This window comes from Saccopteryx bilineata, chromosome 8 (genome assembly GCF_036850765.1).
Source record: "Saccopteryx bilineata isolate mSacBil1 chromosome 8, mSacBil1_pri_phased_curated, whole genome shotgun sequence".
NCBI classification, from domain to species: domain Eukaryota; kingdom Metazoa; phylum Chordata; class Mammalia; order Chiroptera; family Emballonuridae; genus Saccopteryx; species Saccopteryx bilineata.
The window spans coordinates 84,326,046-84,346,661 of NC_089497.1; the positions used below are offsets into that span (position 1 = coordinate 84,326,046).

General features: G+C 42.2%; 1 protein-coding gene across 5 annotated transcripts in view; it reads right to left on the reverse strand.

The window, feature by feature from the left end:
• Positions 1 to 17,568, reverse strand: part of FNDC3B (fibronectin type III domain containing 3B) — a 399,472-nt gene extending 381,904 nt beyond the window's left edge. For 3 of the 5 annotated variants that reach the window (XM_066240652.1, XM_066240651.1, XM_066240650.1), the window contains exon 1: positions 17,389 to 17,568. The gene's annotated coding sequence lies outside the window, so the exon portion shown is untranslated. Of the gene's footprint in view, positions 1 to 16,505; positions 16,622 to 17,388 lie in introns of those variants that run through there. The other 2 variants (XM_066240647.1, XM_066240648.1) reach the window with 2 other exon arrangements.
• Positions 17,569 to 20,616: the final 3,048 nt, after the last annotated feature.

A 20,616-nucleotide genomic window follows, 5' to 3' on the forward strand; every position in this document is an offset into this window, starting at 1 on the left:
GGCTTGTTCAAAGTAGTTACAGAGCCAAATAGTCCTAACAATTCCTTTCAAGAGACAAAACCATGGAGATTGAGAAATTTAACCAAAGTCAGAGTTAAAAATCTCCTCAAATTCAGGTTTCAGTTTCCCGAGCCCATGGACTTCAATCATCCCATTATAAATGATGACTAAGGATTTACCTTCTTACCAAAAATATGAATTCCGAGGTAAGTGATTAGTTTCCCATGTGATCCAAATACAAAACCCGTATGTGATAAACAGAACATGTAGACGAGCAAAAGGACTCCCGAGAGGAGTGGGTCTCTGAAAAGATGTTTCCTTTTCATCTGTCATATCTTGCAATTACACTTTCTAGAAAATCATTCTATGCTTTTTCATGAAAAGATGTTATAAAAGCAACTTCTTGGCTAAAACTGAAATTTACTAAAGATATACAAATATAGCACTCTCTATTTAAAGTTTTGGTTTTTTAACACTTAAAAAAAGGTTGGTTTTCCTTAATCTGCCAAGCTGAACATCTGATGGCAGAATACAACTGTCCCTCTACTGAACTCACTGATGACTCAGTGGAAACTAGAATTTGGGAAACATCATCCCACGTGAGACAAAACAGGAACAAACTCGCTCACCCTCATTGGTGCTACATCCTTCCCAAGTCCTGACCCAGCCTTCTCTATCTACTCACTCCTACAGTCCCTGCCATCACAAAAGCAGGGAAGGAAAACCCACAAAACTCCAAATTAATGGCAAGCACTCAGGGCCCAAAATTACTCCAAGTAAACTGAAGCTAAGGTAATCTGGTACAGAAATGTACCTGAATCCTCAACTCTTTTTCTTTTTATTTTATTTTATTTTATTTTTTGTATTTTTCTGAAGTTGGAAACGGGGAGAGACAGTCAGACAGACTCCCGCATGCGCCCGACCGGGATCCACCCGGCACGCCCACCAGGGGTGATGCTCTGCCCACCAGGGGGCGATGCTCTGCCCATCCTGGGCGTCGCCATGTTGCAACCAGAGCCACTCTAGCGCCTGAGGCAGAGGCCACAGAGCCATCCCCAGCGCCCGGGCCATCTTTGCTCCAATGGAGCCTTGGCTGCGGGAGGGGAAGAGAGAGACAGAGAGGAAGGAGGGGGGCAGGGTGGAGAAGCAGATGGGCACTTCTCCTATGTGCCCTGGCCGGGAATCGAACCCGGGTCCCCCGCACGCCAGGCCGACGCTCTACCGCTGAGCCAACCGGCCAGGGCCTCAATTCTTTTTCTTTTTAATCAGCTGCTATGCCTGATGTGTCTGAACGAACTCCCAAGAACACTGAACTAATTTAAGAGAATCAGAAAGTAGTCTACGGCCATACCACCCTGAATGCGCCCGATCTCGTCTGATCTCGGAAGCTAAGCAGGGTTGGGTCTAGTTAGTACTTGGATGGGAGAATCAGAAAATAAAACAAATAGAAAGTGACAGTGTTTCTATATTTAAATTTAATATAACCAGCAAATGGCAAAAACCTAAATAACTAAGTTTTAAAATCATTCAGATTGTCAGAGGAATCATTAAGATCCAGTTAAAGCCACCACATAGTAATCACACAGCAGGATTAAAATATGTCAAAATCAAATAAACCTAGAAATAACTGTGTTCTTCATTAATAAAGAAATTTATGTAAGCCTTAAAAAGTATTATCCATTCCTTCTCCCTCCTCCATCCAGTACCTCTCTTTTTTAAAAAAGACAGCCTTTTCACAATTGAACTTCCTTCCTAAGAGGCTCAAAGCTACTGACTTTATCATTTCCTGGAGTATAAGAGTACACACATGGGCAAGTTTTAGTGTCCCTTATCCAAAATTATAAGTAAATATCCACTTTTAGGCAACAGAGGTTAAAGTGTATAAAGGGTTACAAAAAAAAAGGGTCCAAGAAATTTATAATGAATATAAGCAAATAAAATGTCCAAATCCTGAAATTAAAACATATTACTTTGTTTACAGCTGCTTAACACTTGTTTTCTTTACATCTTAGGGTATAAAGTATTTTTAAAAATTCAGCACTCTTGCAGTTAGCCAGACCCTGCGGCAGTGTGCCTTGTGGGGGCCGCCAGCAGGAGGCCCTGAGAGGGACGGCTCCCGACCTGGGCAGCTCAGCACTGGGCAGCCCTCCTCTGGGGTGCCACCCTCTTCGGGGATCTTAGCATTTATAGCCTCCCTCCTGAACACAGGTTTTGAGAAACAAAAGAAGGTGGTTCTATCAGTCCTCACCACTCTATAATCCCCAGAGGAGCACACAGCTCCTGCCCAGCCATGAGAAGAAGCCTTCAGGGAAGTTTGCAGGTAACGCTGCCTCGGGGACGGCATCTCCGCCAGCCCCATCGTCCACACTGCCCCACACAAACACAAGTACAGAAAGCACGTTGGGCCCCACTTCAGAGCCTTGTCCTTAACTCACCTTCAGTGAACTCACTTTCTAAAGATGGAGTAGAGAGCTACATGATTTCTAACAAAGGAAGCATTTAGGGTTGCCAGCTCCCCAGGTTTAGCCTGGGCCATCTGGGAAAGCACTGGGCTCAGAATCCTGAGGTCACCTTTTATTACCCACATGCGCTGCTCTTTGAGCTCACAGAGATGAGGCCGTTCTCATCAGTTCCGTACTGTCCCATTCCTGGGGCTGCCTCTGGTGCAAACCAAACACCACAACTAGTAACCTTAGAAGAAGAAAAAGTGTCAGTATTACCAATAGAAGACTTGCTTCTCCAGGTGCAAATTATAAGTACAGGATCTTTATATAAATTAACTTAAATAAAAGAAGGATGCAAGATGGACAAAACTGTATCGCCCCTGCATGAAAAGCACTCTTTTACATAGCTTTTCAAATGTCTGAAAAAAGTAAAACACTACTACAAGTTCTTAACCAACTGTTCTAGATTCTCCCCATTCACTACATTGAGTTTCTTATCTATTACTTTCTATGAAGTATACTTTTAATCTCTGGTCTCTCTCATTTCAAGATGAAGCTGCTATTACAGAAAACAATCTAGAAAAACTTCACTCCTGGAAGATATCCAGAATATTATTATTGCTTCAAAGATAAAGTTTAGATTTCTGGGCAAAATACAGGTTGAAACACATGGAAGGCGCTCAACAAATACTTAGCACTCAGCTACCTGGGAATACAAAAGGACACTGTTAAAGTCTGGGAATACAAACAAGAGTTTTATGTGGACTGCTGAGAAGCAGTGTAATACAGCTGAAAAAAGTTCTGCAATCAGTCTTAGTCATTAGCATGTCTTATAATCTTAGTTCGCTCAACAAACATTTATAGAGCACCTGATATGTACCAGCTTCTGCTGAATATACTGCAAACACAAATAGAAATAATTAATATTTACCTTCCAGAGTTGGTTTAATGAATATGGGATGTGTGTGTGTGTGTGCGCGCGTGCGCGCGCCTGGCATGTGGTAGCTACTCAACAATTGCTGGTCACTACTACATTTTACATCTGACTTGTGGTCAGAGTGGTGTTTGGAAGTTCAGTGCACAAATGACAAGTGTCTTCATTCCTATAAAACTACCAGGAACTGGCCCTGGCCGGTTGCCTCAGTGGTAGAGCATCGGCCTGGCGTGCAGGAGTCCCAGGTTCGATTCCCGGCCAGGGCACACAGGAGAAGTGCCCGTCTGCTTCTCCACACTCCCCCTCCCTCCTCTTTGTCTCTCTCTTCCCCTCTCGAAGCCAGGACTCCATTGGAGCAAAGGTGGCCCGCCCGGGCGCAGGGGTGGCTCTGTGGCCTCTGCTTCAGGCGCTAGAATGGCTCTGGATGCAACAGAGCAACGCCCCAGATGGGCAGAGCATCGCCCCCTGGTGGGCGTGCCGGGTGGATCCCGGTCGGGTGCATGCAGGAGTCTGTCTGCCTCCCCATTTCCAATTTCAGAAAAAAATACAAATAAAAAAAAAAAAAAACTACCAGGAACTGATTATTGTTTTACCCCAAAGAAGATGACAGTAAAATTCTTCTAAGAACCCTTCAGTTCTACCCTGGTTCCTAACTAGAGTCCTCTGGTCTCCTTAGTACTCCTTCCACCTCACTTCTTTCCAGCCACTGGGTCAAAAAAGTGAAAAGGACAAATTACCCAAAGGGCCAATTTCCTGAGCCTGGGTTTCCCAAACTTTTCTGATCATCTCATTCACCTGCAGCCCTGGATACAAATTTCCAGATTCCCTCCAGACACAATGAGTAAAAGGCCTCTCGGCCCTCACCCTACCTGCACGCCCCTATCACGCTGCAAGAGCTTCTTCTCTTCCCAGGCATGCCTGAACAACACCTCCCACAGACAAGGCCATTCTCCTCAGGTTCCCATGACATGCTCTTTGACCCTTCTCCAACGCTCTGTTCAGCATTAAAAGGCTCTGGCCTCACTGTCTCTCCCCGTTTCCAGCTTCAGAAAAATGCAAAAAAATAAAAAATAAAAAAACTAAAAAAAAAAAAAGGCTCTGGCCTCTGGTCTAACAGAATTGGCTCTCTCAGCTGGCCCCCAACTTCTCAGCAAGGTACATTATTTTCTTATCTTCCTGTCCCTTAATGTCTCCCTTCTAGAATTTCTGTACAAAAGGATCTTTTTAAATTACCACAAATCTCTGAATAGGTATCTTTTTCAAAAAGTAATTTTCGCCTGGTCAGGTGGTGGCGCAGTGGATAGTGTCGGACTGGGATGCAGAGGACCCAGGTTCGAGACCCCAAGGTCGCCTGCTTGAGCACGGGCTCATCTGACTTGAGCAAGGCTCACGGGCTTGGATCCAAGGTCGCTGGCTTGAGCAAGGGGTTACTCGGTCTGCTGAAGGCCCACGGTTAAGGCACATATGAGAAAGCAATCAATGAACAACTAAGGTGTCGCAACGAAAAACTGATGATTGATGCTTCTCATCTCTCTCCGTTCCTGTCTGTCTGTCCCTATCTGTCCCTCTCTCTGACTGTCTCTGTAAAAAAAAAAAAAAAAAAAGTTCTCAATTTATAATTCCCAAATGACTCCAATAGACAAGGAAAATATACAAAAGCAAGAGCCTCATTCTTACGGAACAGAAATAAAAGTTATTTTGTTCAAATTTTCAAAATCAATTAGCAATCTGATATAGACATGAAAAAAGTCCATGTATTCTCTGCAGAACTTTCTATAAAAGAGGAATAAATGAAAGGTTAGGTTTGCACTGAGGGTGACTCATACCTTTGTTTTAATTTGTTTGATATTTATCATATCCCAAACATGAGAAGGAAAAAAAACTCAAAAAAACTATGGAAACACAAAAAAATCTACAGCATAGCCCTGCTTCAGAGAGATCAACTTTACAGAAATGCATGAGGAGAGGCACTAAGTTTAAGTGGTACATTCAACCTGGGAGTTAATCCATCTACCCTTCTATCCACCCAATGAACATTTACTGTGCATTCACTATGAAAAACCGTAGGTTAAATCAGTAATCATCTCTACACTCAAGTAAGGGTGACGCAGTTATCAGACAACAGTAAAAGGGACAAGTTCTGAAAAGTATAAAGTGCTAAAAGAATGTGAAGAAAAAGATAAATTCCATAAAATCCTAAAGTGTTGATTCTAGAACATAATGAGGATATGCAAACTAGAATGTGACACTTCTTTTGAGTAGGCCAAAAATCACTGAAGACTGCTTTGTCAACATGATGTTATTATTTCTTCATATCTCTGCTACATATAAAGAAGCCATGATTCTAAGTAACTTTTGATATAACTTGCTACTGATCCTACACCTAGAGTAATTACTAGACCACAAAAATGGCCTGCTATGGTGTAAAATCTATTTACAGATACAGCAAAAAAGATATACCCATATAGACAACAAACAGCATACACACTAGTGTCATATCCTTGTAACTTCATACTGTTTTCCAGGAATTCAGGAATTAATGCACTATTATGGATGGCAAATACTGTAAAGTACTCAGTGTATAATTTTCCCTACAACTTGTTATTTGTATGTAAACTTAAATCTTTCCATTTGAATTTTTATCTATTTTCAGTATTAACATGCACTCTGCAACTGATGTTTAAAGCTTTCATCCAATTACTTAAAAATCCCACCCCATCTTTTCATAAGTGATCTACCCAAACTCAACGTATCTCAAAACCAAAATAAACAAACATAGAAGTCAGAAAGCAGAAACTTCTATGAAATTATCAGATACTAGAGACAAGTTCAGATGATAAAACAATACTACATGCTTGCTTGCTTTCACTCTATACCCTTTCATTTTTAGTTGAAGGAAGAAAAATGTTAACACCTAATAGACTTCCAACATGACATACAAAGGCTATTTCTCTAAGTGGAAATCAAAGGTTTTCCTAAAGTACTGAAGGTGACAACATTGAACATTTAACCATTAGAAAATGTAACAGGTCTAATTTTTACATAACTGTGAAATTCAGGATAGATTATCTGGATGTGCCTACAAGGTCTATGGATAAAACTAACTGGTTCATCTAAATATTAAAATGTTTCCTCCTCCCAGAAATCTTTTAGAAAGTCTCTTCTTAAATTCAAATAAGTTAACAAGATAAGGAAACTCTGATCTCCAAAACTGACCTATGGGAAATCTCCCTTAATACCGCAATTGGAGAGGAGAAGAAAATAAAAAGCCTTCTACATACTAGCATGGAGGGGAGCAAGTGAGGCAAACAGATCTCATGGAATAAATCTCCTTCAATGCTTTTTTGTAACAAAACATTTATCATTTTAACAATTTTTAAGTGTGCAATTAGGTGGCATTAAGTACATTCACAGCATTATATAATCATCACTACTATTCATTTCCAGAACTTTGTCATCCCATACAGAAACCCGAACCCACTAATGCATACTCCATAACCCCTTTCCCCTTATGATCTCTATTCAAATGTGTCTCTCTGAACTTACCTATTGTAGGTAAATTCCCATTCTCACACAAAAATATTATAATATTCATCCTTTGGTATTGGATCATTTCACTTATGTAATATTTACAAGGTTTATCCAAGTTGTGGCATGTGTCAGCATTGTCTTCCATTTGATAGTTGAATAATATTCCATATATACCACACATTTTGTTCATCCATTCATCTGTGAATTGGCACTTGAGTTGTTTCCACCAGTTGCATATTCTAACCAATACTACTGTAAAAACTGGTGTACAAGAATTTGAGTGCCTGCTTTTAATGATTTGGGGTGTACACCTAGGAATGAAACTGCTAGGTAATTCCACATTTAACTTTTTGAGGAACATCAAAACTATTTTCCACAACAACTGTATCTTTATCCATTCCCAACAGCAATATACTAGGGTTCCAATTCAATATACCTTTTAAGTATTTTCTAATTTATTTATTCAGAACATTTATCTCCACTATTCTAAATCAGTTATTTTTTCCTAAGGAAAATAACAGAAAAAGCAGAAACAGCAATATATAAAGATTTTAATATTTTACTCTTAAACAACATAAACAATAGATATATAGAACACATTGAAAAAGTACTTTAAAATGTAAGAGAAAAGAAGCATAATGTCCTAAAAATATGTTAAATATCCTACACACACAATTTGCACTGTCAAACTGGTCCATCTAACCCCTAAAATGTCAAACGCTAGAAAATTTCATATCTTAGTAACAGGATGTTAATAGCCTGAGATATTTTAAAAGATATTAACTCTTCCACCCGTAAATTCACACAGTACTGGGAACTAACCTGCTCAGGAAGGTCTTCCTCTAATAAAAGTGGGGGAGGAAACTGCATAATGAATTTATAAACACTATTCACAGGGCTTTCCACAAAGGTGCCCAAACCCAGGAGAGATAGGCAGCTAAAAGGAATAATAATGTTCTTAAATCTTTAACACCTGATCTCACCAATCTGCTATCAAATGCTTACACATGACAGAAGAAATTAAGAAGTTGCAAAAAAAAAAAAAAGTGTCAACAGAAAACCTCAAGCCTGACCTGTGGTGGCGCAGTGGATAAAGCGTCGACCTGGAAATGCTGAGGTCGCCGGTTTGAAACCCTGGGCTTGCCTGGTCAAGGCACATATGGGAGTTGATGCTTCCTGCTCCTCCTCCCCCTTTTCTCTCTGTCTCCTCTCTATCTCTCCTTTCTAAACTGAATAAATAAAATTAAAAAAAAAGAAAAAAGAAAACCTCAAAACAATCCATAGGCATAAATGGGAGTCTACTGGTGGGAAGGGTGGGGAGGGGTGAGATGGAGAAGGTGGATATTTGCTTGTTTTTGTGATTTATTCTGCATCCAAAAATACAGAACTAACTTTTACAGGTACACAGTTCCTAGTTGATGTGATAACATTGGGTAAGTCAACATTTATTTCATGGTAGTCCAACAACTTCCAAGGGCTCTTCATCTCTATAAAAAGCAGTAAAACTAGCCTCAATCCATACTGCAGTTCTATGCTGCTTTTAAGTCAGTAGGTTTTTCCAAGATGCTTAAAAGTGCTCTGTTCTCCTAATTAGGTAAATATATATTGTATTTATAATGTATTTAAACTTCTGTTCCTTTTCATATAGAATAGGAAGCCAAACTTTATGCAAGACTTGCCTAGATAATTGCAAATTTCTAATCAGTTACATCCAGAACAATGGAGTTATTTTTAATAGAGACCCCTCTTTCACCAGCTGTGGAGAATCTGAGTCCCTTAAGAATAAATTAAACCATGTTATTTCCTGAGATTTTAGAATCTTCAATTGTTTCTCAAAAATACTGCAGTTGTTCATGTATAAAGACAATTTTCTTTGTTAGCATAACTTTATTTTTTAACTTCAAAATAATTGCAATCCAGAGAATAGTTGAAGAATGGTTAAAATTTTTTTTACAGATTTGAGTAATTTTTCACATGATGCTCCATCACTTCCAAATATTCTATATATCCTACAAAAAATATTTTCTACATAATCACAATATAATCAACATCAGAAAACTTATATTAATATATTTTAATCTCTTCCACAGACATCACTGAAATTTACTAATTGTCCCAATAACATCCCTAATAGCCAAAGAATTCAGTTCAGAATCTTATGTTTTATTTAGTTTTTATATCTGTCACTCTAAAACCATTCTTTAATCTTCCATTGACCTTCAGGACTGTGGCACTTTTGAAGATAAGAGGTTGGCCATTTCTTAGAATGCTCCTCAAATATGTGTTTGCTTAATATTGCTTTATGATTACAGATATTTCATTTTAGCAGAAATATCATATAAGCAATGTGTATTCTTACGGCTTAATTTTAAGTACTCCTCTTTTCACTATGTTTATATTTACAAAACAGAATAGAATAATCCATTAACAAAGAATCTAGTCTAGAACTCAATAAATGCCCTCTAAGACAACAAACAAGTGAATGAAGTAAAATCACAATTTAAATTCAAATATAATCATTCAATACAAAGGACATTTCAAACACTGATACTTACTAGAATCTCAAATATTGCTAACTTTGGCTCAACACCATCTTATTAAAATCTTCTCCCTCTCCCTCTAGTTATTTAAAAAGCAACAAGCAGCTGTATTATAGAAACAAAACACATTCGGAGCCAATGCCTGAACTGACAGTACTGCCAAGGGCATCTCCTCAACCAAGGGTATTAAAATTACAATACCAGAATTACAGAATGCTAAACTTGCATATCTCGATGACAGACCAAAAAAAAAGAGAAAAAGAATCAAGGATTGATCTAATTTTAAATTGAGAAACATCCCCACCTGCTACAGCTAATCACAATCTAACCTGATTTACAACTGGTGGTCTGAAAACCTCCCAACCCTCCCACCCCCAACCCGTCCCTACATACCTTGGGTCAGCAAAGGCTGATCGCTAACACTAAACTTGCCCCATAAACAGCCCCCCTCTGGATAAGCTCATAGAAAGAGACTGACCTCTCATTGGTTGTACCTCACTAAGAGTTCAGGTACCAACCGTCAAATGCTCCTACCACGTGAGCTTGTGTTTGAATTCTACAAAAGCCTGCTTTTATCAGCACCCATTCAAAGCATTCTCTGCCTTTTTAAAATATATAATACAATACTGTATAGTTTAAGGCTATATATACTTACATATGCATATGAATATTGTCCTATATTCAAAGTAAATTAAAGAAGGAAACTTCTCAACCACCTAAGTACACTTCCAGCAGCTGTAAGGATGAGAATTCAGGTTTACTGGAAAGTAATCTTACCACAAAAATTCTCCTTTAATTGGCAATTGTAATTTCTAAAGTGGAAACAGGTTGCAAAGATTCCCTACACTGAAAGTGATTCTTTTCCCCCATTCCCAGCTATAATTTTTGAAAGCTCAAAAATAGGCTAAGATATCATACAAGGACTAAAGTCTATGCCTCTATCATTCAATACTGGCATTCCCTCTGAGACACTGTACTCTTCCCATTCACCTCAAAAATGATCCTGAGTCAAGCAGACTAACCTGTCTACTCAGCAATGCTAGCCACTTACAGGCCACATCTAAGGAGAAAATGCCCAAAACCATGAAGCTAGAACAATTTATGTACAGTACAACTTTTGAGAGGTCACTAATCAAGTATTCCATTAAGAGTCAGCAGAAAATGAAATACAGCGATCTAAAACTTAAAACTTTACTCACCACAAAGAAAAATAAATAAATAAATGAGTTTTCAAACTGTCCAAATACAATTTGGAGGTCTCTGAAAACACAAACACTGGGAACAGCTCAGTTTTCAACTTTGGAATATAACGAACTATGGCATTTGAATAAGGTTTTACCAAATACTTTTCAATATACCAACTCAGTAATCCCTTGTGACAACCACTTGAAATACAAGATGTTCTCTCCTTATATTAAAATGAGGAAACCCAGCCTGACCAGGTGCTGGCGCAGTGGATAAGAGCATTGGACTGGGATGCAGAGGACCACGGGTCAAAACCCTGAGGTCACAGGCTTGAGCACAGGCTCATCCAGCTTGAGGGCAGGCTCACTGGCTTGAGCATGGGATCAGACATGACCCCTTACATGGTCACTGGCTTGAAGCCTAAGGTCGCTGGCTTGAGCCCAAGGTCGCTAGCTTGAGCAAAGAGTCAATAGCTCTGCTGCAGCACCCCCACCCTGCATTGAGAAAGCTATCAATGACCAAATAAGCTGCCACAACAAAGAATTGATGCTTATCTCTCTCTCTCTTCCTGTCTGTCTGTCCCTATCTCTCTGTGCCTCTCTGTCAAAAAAGAAAAACCCAAACTAACAGTGGTTCAGAAGATTATCAAGGGCACACAGCTAAAAAGTAAAGTGTTTGACAAACTAGATTTCCAACTGATGCTCAGATGTGGCCCTCACTGGAGGTCTAAGATTTCTCATCTTTGCCTATCGTTTCAACATCTTTATCTTTTTATTATTATTTTAGTGATTTCAGAGAGCTAGGGAGAGAAGGATGGAAGGAGAGAGGGAAGAAGAGAAGGAGGAAGAGAGGGGGGCCGAAGGGGAGAGAGGGACAGAGGGAGAGAAGCAGGAAGGGAGAAGGGGTGAGAAGATCAAGGGGGAGGGAGAGAGAGACCGAGACATAGACATCAGTTTGTTGTTCTACTTATTTATGCATTCATTGGTTGATTCTTATATGTGCCCTGACAGAGGACTGAACCCACATCATTGGTTGATTCTTATATGTGCCCTGACGGGACTGAACCCACATCACTGATCGATTCTTATATGTGCCCTGACGGGACTGAACCCACATCATTGGTTGATTCTTATATGTGCCCTGACGGGACTGAACCCACATCACTGATCGATTCTTATATGTGCCCTGATGGGACTGAACCCACATCACTGATCAATTCTTATATGTGCCCTGATGGGACTGAACCCACATCACTGATCGATTCTTATATGTGCCCTGACAGGGGACTGAACCCACATCATTGGTTGATTCTTATATGTGCCCTGACAGGGGACTGAACCCACATCACTGATCGATTCTTATATGTGCCCTGACGGGACTGAACCCACATCACTGATCGATTCTTATATGTGCCCTGACGGGACTGAACCCACATCACTGATCGAATCTTATATGTTCCCTGACGGGACTGAACCCACATCACTGATCAATTCTTATATGTGCCCTGACAGGGGACTGAACCCACATCATTGGTTGATTCTTATATGTGCCCTGACGGGACTGAACCCACATCACTGATCGATTCTTATATGTGCCCTGATGGGACTGAACCCACATCACTGATCGATTCTTATATGTGCCCTGATGGGACTGAACCCACATCACTGATCGATTCTTATATGTGCCCTGACAGGGGACTGAACCCACATCATTGGTTGATTCTTATATGTGCCCTGACAGGGGACTGAACCCACATCACTGATCAATTCTTATATGTGCCCTGACAGGGGACTGAACCCACATCATTGGTTGATTCTTATATGTGCCCTGACGGGACTGAACCCACATCACTGATCGAATCTTATATGTTCCCTGACGGGACTGAACCCACATCACTGATCAATTCTTATATGTGCCCTGACAGGGGACTGAACCCACATCACTGGTTGATTCTTATATGTGCCCTGATAGGGACTGAACCCACATCGTTGGCTGATTCTTATATGTGCCCTGACAGGGGATTGAACCCACATCTTGGCATATTGGATGGCACTCTAACAAACTGAACTACCCGGCCAGGACTGCATCTTCATCTTTTAAGATTCACTATCTCTCATTTGTATTAAGCACCCTGATGTCCTACAAATGAAACCATACATCATGAATGAAATCATATTTCCTATATTTGTCACATTCAAGAGAATACTATAATCCTATTAATAATACTGTTCTCTTATCCTCATTCCTCAAAAATAACTATGCTCATGATGGTCAGCAATGGCAGCGATGGGAATGAACAGTCTCATTGACAGATAAATGCCTTCCTTACCTAAAGTTGAATTTATAAATTTCAAAAAGCTGATTCATTTAACACTAATTCAGAACACTTGAGAGGTTGACTTACCAGTGTAGGTCTTCAGGAGCATAACACTCTAGGGTCAGACTTAAAACTGCAATTATCTCTGGGCAGTACAACAACTACGGAAGGCACAGCAGACTCAAGATCTATTTATATTGAACCTGAAAGTTACCTCTTTAAAAGTTCTAATAAAAAGTTAATCAGTTGTCTTTTTCTGAAAGTATGCAAAAAAAAAGAAAAAGGAAAGGAGTATTGGGTTATTAGATATTTACGATGGAATAAAATGAATGCTTACTTTAACAGAGGTTGGAATTTTCACTATTTCTCACAAAATTAGAAAGTTGTTGAAATTCCTTTTACCAAATGAAATACAAAATGTAACAGATTTCTCTAATCAGAAAACTATTTGACCATTTGCCACCAAAAGAATCTTCCTTACTCTTTATTTTAATCTTAAGCATATTTTCCCCAGTTCATAGATATATCTAGTATTTTATATTTTAATTTCAGTCCTTGGTAGTAAAGCACTGGTTTTAATCCTTCAGATTAATTGCACAGTTACAAAGGAAAACTGAATGGTTTGCCTGTATTATTTACCTGACACTTAAAAAGTCATTTGAAAAGAATCGCACAATGAACAAGTAAACAGGTAAACAATGGGTATTATGGGGTCATTTTTTTCAACCCCCCATTAGTGATTTTTCATATTGCCTCCTATTTTATACTCCTTTGTTACACTAAAATAACCAACAAGCTGATTCATTTCAACCAAATGAGAAAATATCATTTAAACATTTTGTCCATCAGTTTTTACTAAGACATCCAAGCATTTTTTAAAAATGTGAGAGCAAGAGCGCAAGTGAGGGAGGGGGGAGGAAGGGTCAGGCAGGAAGGGAGATGAAAAGCATCAGTTCTTCATTAGGGTATCTTAGTTGTTCATTGATTGCTTTCTCATATGTGCCTTGATTGGAGGGCTCCAGCAGACTGAATAACCCCTTGCTCAAGCCAGCAACCTTGGACTCAAGCCAGCAACCTTTTGGCTCAGCTGGTGAAAGCAGGTGACTATGTTCAAGCTGGTGAGCCCACAATCAAGCCCACAACCTCCATCCAGGCTTCAACCTGGGGTCCACTGCATCCCAGGCCAGCGCGCTATCCACTGCGCCACCACCTGGTCAGGCAAGACATCCAGCATTTTAAAAAAATAAATAAAAATAATGTGCTTATTTGATCCACTCAAAATGTGGAAGCAAAATTGAGCCATAGGTAATTCAGCATTGAAATTCTATTTAAGAGCTGAGTCTAAGCATCTGCTGGTGGCATGGAAAAAAAAAAAACCAACTAGATCTAAAAAGCAACATTACCCTGCTACTAGTGAATACATCTGGGAGTCAAAAAGTTCTACATTTCGATCTTCAATATGGTAACCACTAGCCACAAGTAGCAGTTTAAAATAATTAAGAGTAAATAATTTAAAATGCAGTTCCTCAGTCTCCACTAGCCACATTTCAAAACCACAACAGCTTCATGTGCTTGGTGGCTGCCATACTGGATAGCACAGATAGAAAACCATTTCCATCATGGAAGAAAATTCTATTCCGACATCGGTAGTTATGTGATCTTATGCAAGTTACTTAATTTCCATAAACCTCAATAGCCTTGTCTGAAAAATGTCCATAACATCACTTAAACTAAAGAATTTAGTTATTGGAATTTTAATGAGATAACATTTAAAGCACAACACCCAGTGCACAGTACACAGAAGACGGCAAAGAAGAGGAGCTGCTGTTACAGTTCTATAGTGGACTTGAATTCATGATGGTACCCTGACCAAGTCACTTCCCCTCCCTGGGCCTCATTTTCCTAAAACTGAAAACTTCGGGGAAGTTTTTCTGGTTAACTTTCTAAGGATCCTATCCAATTCCACCATGTTAAATGAGATGTTAAGCAAAAGGGGCCCAAACTCCTACTCCTACTGAGTAAACTACCACCTAGCTCCCTAGAGCTTCCTGATCCTAAGCATTCTTCCTGAAACCCCAGAAGACTGGCTCTGCAATATAGCCTGATGTGAGCTATTTATAAAGTCTGTCTTAAAAGGTTACCGGAATATCTTTCTGAAATTGTATATACTGTAATTAGAAGCTACAACCCCCTATTCCATGATGATATCTTGCAGTTTTAACATCTCTTTTTAAATGAACACTATCTTTACAGATGAATTTTTCTCTTAGAAGCATTTAAACCAAAATATTTTCAAAGCACATGCAAGTTTAAGTAAAATTTTAATGACTTCTTTTTTAATCAGCTATATCCTCATTCACAGCCAGCTTGTGGGTGACCCTCTGTCTAAACAAAGTGAGAATTCTAACAGCCTCATGGGTGAAGTCCCCTTGCAGGGACACAAACATGCCCAGAGATTTTACCCTCACTAACAGCTGCTCCCAGGGAGCCAGGAAATTCACTGATCGCAGGGTCCACATAGCTCGCTGCCAAAAAGGGAGAACCAAGGGCCCCCACACAAGCCACAAAGCCAGGGTCACAGGCTGCTACAGACCTCTTTTCCCTGCGTTGGGCAGGCCCCCAGAATCACAGCTTTAACTTGAGTGGAAGAGCAACCCAAGCAGCAGAATCCGAATAGAGCAGTGTAATTTTGCCCAAGGCCTGAAGCCTCAAAAATAAGTGTTATTCCAGAGCAGATTCCTTTTCTTCCGGGTCTGTCTGCTCCTTCTACTCTTTGCCCATAACCACCGAGCCTTCCCACTCCCAATGCCCCACCTCTCTCCATACTTTAAAAAAAAAAAAAAGTGGCTTAGTCCCTCTCCCTTTGCTTTCCCTAGCAGGGGCCAGGAGACTGGAGGAAATTCAAATCAAATTAACTGCACATTAAAAAATAAACAGACAAGCAATCAGGTGGTGCCCACCCAACAAAAGACGTCGCCCGTTCCAAAAAATGATTAATTAAGCCTGAGTGGAAAACAGGGAGGAAGACTAGATTTAACAAGGATGGAGAGATAACCGCGTGCATTTAGAGCCAGCGTCAGCCTATCCTGGCCAAATTCCAAACTTTGTTTCAAGAAAATGCTGGGCAGAAAAGAAAAAATTGTGACTTTTAAGGAAGCCCGAAAATGACACTCTTGGATAAAATGCCATCGCTTCCCTCCGTCGGGCATGGCAGGGTAGAAGTTGAGGTTTGAAAAGCTCCAACTCCAACCGCGCAGCCCTGGAAGCCTCCCCGCCAACGGCGCCGCGGGGCGGCCCTGCCCCGTCACCCGGGACACCGGGTCCGGGTGCCTGGGCTCCCACCGGGCGCCGGGACCTGACCTTTGGGAAAGTTCGCGGACACAGCCCGAGGCCCCAGTTTCCGCCCCAAGTGACAGGCCCTTCACACGCTGGCCGGCCCCCGCCCCGCCGTCGGCACCAGACGGTGCGCGCGGCCTCTCCCGGCCGCTTCGGGGCGCGGATTCCTCCCGGCCGCCCCAGCCCTGCCCGGGCGCCCCTCGAAGTGACCGACTGACCGGAGCTGCGCTGGCCCACACACCGGGTCGCCCGCTCCTTCCCGCCGCGCCCTGCTCCCCTGCCTGAACTTCCAGCTGCCTGGCTCGCCGAGTCCCGCCGCGGCCGCCGGTTCCCGCCCCCAGCCCGGGGGGAGCCCGGGGGGCAGGACAGGAGGGAGGACGTGGCGCGCCCGGAGGTGGCCAGCGGCGAGGCGGGGAGTGTCCCGGAGAGGCCCGGCGGGGGGCTGGGGGCGGGGGCCGGCGCGGGCTCGGGCTCGGGACCCTCCCCGCGAGCATCCGCGGGTCCCAGGTCCCCGCCCGCCCCCGCCCCCGCCCGGCGCCGAGAGGCGGGCCCCAACTTTCAGCCCAGTTCGCACGGCCGCCCTCCTCCCTCCACCATATGGAAATCTACAGCCTCAGAAAGTGACACGTCGAAGATTCCTCGGCCTCTCCACCCGCCCTCCCCCTCCGGGCCGCGTTCCTGCCGCGGAGATTCCGGGAGGGGGAGCGGATTCCTCGGACAAAATCTGCTGGGCAGGCTGGGGAGGGCGAGGGGGGTAGGGAGAGCCCGAGAGCCACTGCCTAGATTTTTTTTTTTTTTCCATCAAGAAGAATCTAGCCGTTTCTCTCCCTCCTCCAAGCCCTGGCAAGCTGAGGGGACGGGCGGGGGCCGGAGCCCAGCCAGACGCGGCCCCGAAGCGGAGGCCGCCCCTCTCCGGGCCCCGCGGTCCCGGGGTGCCCAGGCGAGCGCAGGACGCCCCAGCGCTGTGGCGCCAAGTTTCCCCCGGAGCCCGGCGCGCCCGCGGTGCTCGCGGACCGGAATGCACTCTGGCGGACTCGGGCTCCGGCCGCGGCTCTCCAGCGGACCGGGACCCCTCCACGCTCCCGCTTCTCCACGCCTTACCTTCCTTCGGGCTGAAAAGCGGGGCTCGGGCGCGCCACACACCGGGTCGCCCACGCCTCCCCAGCCGGCAGCGCGGAGGATTCCTGCCGCCCCCTTCGCTGCTCCCGCTGCCGCCGCCGCCGCTCTTCACCTCCTCCTCCTCCGCCTCCCCCTCCTCCTCGCCCGCCTCCTCCTCCTCTTCGTCCGCCTCCTCGTCCTCCTCCTCCTCCTCGTCCGCCTCCGCCTCCTCCCCCTCTTCTGGCCCGGGCCGCCACTCAAACAACTACCAGGCGGGTTTGATGGGGGATTCCGCCATGTCAATGATGTCGGGACCACATGGGGTTGGGGGGCCCGCCCACAACCGTAAACTACCGAGTGTAACCGCCGCCACAATCTCGGATTCGCTGGGTCGGTGGGAGCTTCCTTTGACCCCCTAAACCTGCATAACTCTCCAAAAACTCATTTGGATTCAGCCAGACTGAAGAAGTCTTAGGCTTAGGGGAACTGACTACTCCTGAAAGACAAGGGCTGCACGCCGAACACCACTATAAATGCAGCATTTGCTGAGTAATAATTAGAGCTAAGACTCTATATACATTTTTTTTACACATATATTAACTTTTTTTAAATCTCCACAACAGTTTTGTGTGCTATTTTGTCACTCCATTTTCTCTTTCCCACAGCTCTTTGTTCACAGGCTAACATAATGTGAACAAGTTTTAGTATATCAAAGTTAAGATGTCTATTTCCCCTTTTCAGTAATCACTGTGTGCTCAAAAGGCAGAGACTATTCCTTACTGTATCTGTATTTCTATATCTGTCAATCACAGCACAATGCATAGGCCAAATACTCATATTATTTAAATCAAATGTATCCTATTGCATAATCTCAAAATGCTTAACCGACTGCATCCCATCCCACCCCTCAAATTTTTCAGGAGATAAGAGAGTAGAAGTTGACCCAAAAAGGCCCTTTCCCGGCTTACCTTCCCAGGTATTCTGAATAATTACATTCAACCTCAACTATTAGGCTACCAAGCAATACTCAGTAGTGACTAGGAAGGTAAAGTATTACTTTCATTGACCTAAAAAATAATAACAAACATTTATCACATAAAGGTATTGTACATAATACCACATTAAAGCCCAAAGAACATAAAAGAATATTTTTAAAAAGTTCCTTTCCTTGTGGAATTTGCAATTCTTTTTTGGAGATGTGGGGGGAAATGGTGAATACAGGTAAATGGTGTACTCCTTCCTAAATGGCTTCTTTTCCCAAATATACCCTAAAGGGCTCCTGAAGCCATCTTTCTAAAACATGGTTCCAATCCTAGGTCATAGACTTGCACGCAGGGGGAAAAAAGTGGTTTCCCAACTCCTGAGCCATGCCCCCCAGCTGAACTGGCATGACTTCTAAGTACACCTCTTTCCCTTTGTACAAGGTTTTACTTTGTCAGGGACATATTTCTTCCTCTACCTTATGTTAAGATCATTTACTCATCTTTGAACTCCAACTAAAATCACTCCCTTGCTCCTGCAGTCTCATAGTTTTTTCCCTACAATCTCACAATTCTTTTTAGTTCTCTTCACATGTCCTGAAGTTATTGTTTATTTCTCCCATTTGGCTGGGTTTTGTTCATTTTTGTATCCCTAGCATCAGCCTAGCATTGTGCTTTGAATATAGTGCCCCAATATAAATGTTTGATTAATAATTTAATTGTAAAGTATGTGAAAGTACCTGAAAAAAAGATAAAAATAGGCAAACTTCAAAGAGTGGAGCATTCAAGTATTGAATGACAGGTAAATGAGGTAAAGAAAAAAATAGGCAAGAGAAATTCAGAAGACACATTTATTTATGCCTGTTTCCTCCCCTAGACTGATTTTGTTCTGATTAAGAAGAATCAACGTACCCAAAATGCCTTAAAATTTAAAATTTGAAATGTTCCTATACATGATCTCAGTGTTTCATTTGTGTCCTTATCCTAACACCAGCTTTGGCAAAGAATAGAAACCCAATATAGATGTTTGCAAAATGAGAGGAAGTGCGGCATAGTAAAAAAAGCATGGAAATTATAATCAGACAAAAGCCAGTGCTGCTGGGCAAGTGTTACAGCTTTCTGAACCTGGATGTTCTTATTTATTAAATGTCAAAATTGTCTTTCTACTTAGGTTGTTGTGAGGATTAAAAACCTACAGTGACTGCTTCTAATAAATAAATATCGGTTCCTTCTTGAGTAAATGAGTGAATGAATGAATGATGTTTTTCCTGGAGTGTAAATAGGACAGATAATACAATGAGCATCTGGCAGGGCTAGGGAGGAGGTGTTATAGAGGTATGAAGTGATTGAAATAAGTTTCAAGGTTGATTATTCTAGCAACCTGATGTAGAATAAGGCTTGTATAAGAGGATCATGCTTTCTGAATCTTATTGGGAAAGGATAAAGATTTAGACCAGAGTGATGGTTCTGGTCATGGGAAGAGGGGCCTCAGCCCAAGGCAATGAGTATTGTTATCTGGTGTTGAGATCCCAAGTCATCTGCCACCCTAGGTCCCAAATTACGGACATGACATATAGTTTGCGTCAAAAGCAGCTTAATAAATAAAGCAGCAAATGAAAAAATTAACATCTGATGAAGATGCCTGAAAGTTAAGGTCTATAACAAAATATACAGACATGTAAACCCTTTCATCACCCATGCAATATAGGCTGTCATATTTTTTTTTAATTCTTTTTGAAATCATACTTCTGGATCTCAAATAACTTGCATAACAACAACAACCCCAAAAAATGCAACTTTAACACATTGGAAAACATGAGTTTTGAAACTAGCATCAAAAAGGTCACAAATTGCCTGACCAGGCGGTGACACAGTGAATAGAGTGTCGGACTGGGATGCGGAGGACCCAGGTTCGAGACCCCAAGGTTGCCAGCTTGAGTGCAGGCTCATCTTGTTTGAGCAAGGCTCACCAGCTTGGACCTAAGTTCGCTGGCTCGAGCAAGGGGTTACTCGATCTGCTGAAGGCCCACGGTCAAGGCACATATAAGAAAGCAATCAATGAACAGCTAAGGTGTCGCAACAAAAAACTGATGATTGATGCTTCTCATCTCTCTCCGTTCCTGTCTGTCTGTCCATATCTATTCCTCTCTCTGACTCTATCTCTGTAAAAAAAAAAAAAAAAAGGTCTCAAATTATTAAACTCCTGAATACTTTTATAAGTCTAATCTTTTTTAAATTTAAACCTCTTTCT